This window comes from Pelecanus crispus, chromosome 1 (genome assembly GCF_030463565.1).
Source record: "Pelecanus crispus isolate bPelCri1 chromosome 1, bPelCri1.pri, whole genome shotgun sequence".
NCBI classification, from domain to species: Eukaryota; Metazoa; Chordata; class Aves; order Pelecaniformes; family Pelecanidae; genus Pelecanus; species Pelecanus crispus.
Window position 1 is genome coordinate 156,979,868 of NC_134643.1, and position 4,383 is coordinate 156,984,250.

A 4,383-nucleotide genomic window follows, 5' to 3' on the forward strand; every position below is an offset into this window, starting at 1 on the left:
GGTATCCTCCTCGTGTGTGAGAGGATAGCTCCTGGGAAATATTCAGATCCTTTCTAATGACAGTCTTCTGAATTACCTACTTCAAAAAACAATTTAATTTATTCAATACACATCAACTTCAGAGAGCATGAAGGAAAAAATAGTAGCCATTTATTTTTGCAGTCAATGCATTTAATATTCCTTTCATGGTACATCTGTGTCACTGTCCAAATGGCATTTTCCATCCTTAAAAACTGCTGAGGAAAAAGGAAATGAAAAAGAAAAACCCCACTATGGACTGGATTGGTCTACATGTGTTTTGAACTCCTGTTTAATTCAATCCATCTCTAAAATGACTGTGTTCAGTCTGTGCAACCATTGAGTGTAGACTCCTGTCTTCATTGAAGAAAAAAACTGTCTCAGTTTTGCTGACTTTGGCAAGAGACCTACAGCAACAAGTTCAGAATTTGGATGTTTTCACCAAAGAAAGTGTCCTGACCAAAGACATGCAATGATTTAGCTAAATTTGTACAAAGAGAGTGTAGATTAGAGTGCGTAAATCACCCCTCTCTCTCTCTCCAAAGGTACGTATTTCTTATATCATTGTGATTTCACTGAATTTACCAGTTTCAACAACATAAAACTGCACAACAAGGTAAGAAAAGATTTAGTAGTTTAATCCAAGGAATGACTGCCTGAGCTGTGATTTTATGCTCAGGTTAAGCTTTAGAACTATAAAGGAATGCAACAATTAATAATTTTTCCTAGCAAAAAAGATTTTGGCTCAAAATAAGGCAAAATATTTCATATTTTTTTTCTTGAATAAACAGAAGAATACCTTGATTTAACCATCCAAAGGCTGAATGCATAAAATGATAGAGCACCGCAAGTCAGAAAAGCTACAGAATTCACAGTGGAAAAAAGAGCATAATGAAATTCAGCATAAACTCAGCGCATTTCCTGAAGCTGCTGCTGCATTTCTGGTTTGTTTCAGATAAGTGCAACTGTTGTCCACAGCACCAGGGCACAGAAATGAGGCTCGATAGCTTTTGAAGGCAACTCACTCCTTCTTCTCAGTAAAACTCCGTAAATGTAAAATCTGCATCATTGCAACAAGTGTGAAGGGAGCTCAGGGGTCCACTAGCAGAGGCATTTGCTTGGCTGATGATGCACCTCAAGAGCCAGGTCTGTGCAAACCTCTCTTGCCTACGGTGCTGCTCCACTCTGTTAGCGTGCAACAGCCACACGAGAGCTACGAAGCTATGCCTTTTCCCCAAAAAACCCTGCAATCTGGGTGGGAAAAGGCATTTCCTTTCACATTGCTTGCATTTAATATATGTACCTAAAACCAGCACTCTCACACGTTATTATTATTAAAAGATACATGGTTCAGTGTTACTATACACTCGCTCATTGTTTTAAATTTACTGACTGTGATTCTTTGTAAAGATCTCTCTGCCCTTGTGAGGGATGGGGAAACACCCACAAATGCAAAAATACTTGGTGGGTTCTTAAAACAGCCACCAGTGCCAATGCCACAGATTGTAAGCAGTGGTGAGGGGAACATCTCTGCAAGTCCTCTATGTTCCCCCTTTATTTCTGCCTCTTCCCCTCTTGCAGCAGGTGGAGGTGAGCCCTCAGTTAGCAGATGAGGCACACTTGCTCTTGTGCCAAAACCCGAAGGTGGACAGGACAAGGTAGGGGAGTAGAATCTCTTTAAGCAGCCACAAGGTGTTCGAGCAGGCAGACCAATGAAACATCACAGTGGAAACCAGTGTTGGGAAGCCAAGCCAGGGGATCCTTATTTTTTCAAGAAGATGGGCATCACAAGTCAGTTTTCCACCTCTGTGAGCAAGCAAGCATTTCCAGCACAGCTCTGCGGCATCTTCTGAGGCGATGGTGCTACAGCACCCGCATTTGCACTTGTAGGAGGAGCACTGACTGCCATATAAATCAGGATACAGCAAAGAAGAAACTTCTGCTGGGAGGGCTTGAATGCGCACAGTCCAGTAATTTAAAAATATACAGTTCATTTTATGACATCTCGGACCTGATTCTGCACTGTTATTAAATGATGTATTAAGTAGATATGCTAAGCACTTGTTACATGAAACTTTATAATTCACCTTGTTCTGTAAACAGCTATGATGATTATTTTGACAAATTACTGAGGGAATAATACAACATAATCCTGCTGTGGGTAGTTGAGTAATGCAGCTAGTATTTTTCTTCTTGGTGAAAATCAAAGTTAAAGGTTAGTGGTTGCAGACCAAAGTGATTACGCTTTTTTTCTTTTCAGAACTTGAGAACTTCCTGCTTAGAGAAAAGTAGCATATTCACCAGTCCTAGAAAGCTAATCAACTCCCTTCCTTTGCAAACATGTGGTAGTTAACCCAGCGTACAGGAAAGAGAGAGACATGTTTGATTGCACTGTTCAGACTTCAGATGTTTTGCAAACAGGGTACCAAACATATGGAAAAACAGATTAGTTCTATCTAGGTTATCTATTCTCCACAAGATTGAACAACAGTGTTATTAACTTTAAGAGTAAAAGTTGTCACCATATATAACATTAAAATGAAATCAGTATGCAATATATCCAGAGTCTAAGGCTAATATGAGTAAAATCTATTCATTTTGACATATACCAAAATGATTTATGGACATAACTATCCATACAACACAGAAGTACAGTTTTTAGATCATCTGGACATACTTTCTGTCAACAAGAGGAACCTTACGAGGATCATAAAGCCCAAATTAAGAGACTACATGGGAAGAGAAGGCTAAGCCCTGTGTAAGACACATATTCTTCACTTCTGCGGAAGGAAAATCATCAAGGAGCAGAGTGAGAGAAAAAAGATTCTGTGATTACACTTACATTGCTATTGAAGAGGAAATAGTCATTAATATTGTGTGCACTCTTCAATTGCCTTTTTGTTGCTTAAGACAAAACATAAGAAGTACTTTCCACCACAACCACTCAGCTGTTCTTTTCAGTGCTTCTTTGAGCTGTCTGCCTTTTACTGAATGGCCATGAGTAGGATATAGCTGTGCTTTTGTGTACATATGTTCCTGCTGAACTTACCCTAAGAGAAAGGATACAGTTGTGTGAAAAAAAAAATCCCCAAAACATTAACCTCCTGCCACTCAGAAAATCTAAAACTCAAGTCTTGCCATGAAAAATGATGCTTTAAATATATTAGCAACCAGGCAGATTTTTAGATGTGCCTTAGAGAATATTCTCATTGTGTGTTATGAAGGAAAATATCAAATTATCTCCACATGCAATCCATAGTCAGTTTTTTTGCAGGCATTACAGCTTCTCTGGGGTATAGTCTTTCAAACGTTAAATAAAAAATGCTGATATCCCCTTCTTTTGTCAGAAAACTCCCTATACTTTCTTGACAGCAGTAACTTGTGAACAAGTGAGTTTGATTTGGATCCCAGTGAAATACCTAACAAATGATGTCTGTAATCCTGAATGCTATCTTTACTGCAGAAAGGTGAGCTCCCTCAACGCGTGCTTTCAGTGCGATGTGTGAGTGCTGCACAGCCTCCCTTGGCTTTCTCTGGCTCTTCTTTATCTGTGCAGACCAGGGGAAGGCATCATTTCCATCTCACTTACACCCTCTTGATAGGCCTCCCAGGGGGAGTTTTCTCCTGAATGCGTTACGAATATGTTTGTTGCTCTCTAAAGAAATGAGACATTTCTCTTTTCCTCTGCCCTACGCAGTCAGCGTGAGCGTGGGAATCTGGCATCAAAAGTACATCCAGTAGTTTAACTGGTTTAGCTGTGTGTACAGCCATCTCCCATCTGCACTGACTTCATAGCCACCATAAGGCCCCCTATACACTTGGAGGTCTGTAACTGAGCCTGCAGGTTACGTCTACTCTAGGAAATTAAAGTCTGCTCTAGTCAATGACTGCACAGCTCCGAGTAGCGATTACTTCATTCTTGGAGAGTGTGAAAATCCCATGGAGCCATGAGAAACGCTGCATTGTTCAACTGGCCGCTCTGTACATGAACAATAGAGGCTGTTTCACAATGCCAGGTCTAACAGTTAAATAAGTTCATTAAAAAAAAAGTTACAGTCTAGCATATGTGGCATAAGAGACCACCGACAAATTCTGACAGTCACACCCACAACAATACATTATATTTCTGCCTAAGTATGTCCTTTGCACCTTTCATGAGCTAAGCCTTTTTTTTTTTCTTTAACTATTTGCAAAGCAGTAATAAATACTCAGGCTCAGAAAAGAAGTATTTCTCATGCCTGCTACTTAATTACAATTTATAGACTCAAGACTAGATTGGTCTAAGATACATTTTTCAAGTATTCTCTTCTTGTTTATAGTACAACAGTAGTACCTTATTGCACATTGTTTCTGAAGGACCCTCTT

General features: G+C 39.6%; 1 protein-coding gene across 1 annotated transcript in view; it reads left to right on the plus strand.

The window, feature by feature from the left end:
* LOC142594960 (pinopsin-like) overlaps nucleotides 1–4,383 on the plus strand; it is a 91,198-nt gene that overhangs the window by 83,995 nt on the left and 2,820 nt on the right. The gene's annotated exons all lie outside the window — the stretch shown is intronic.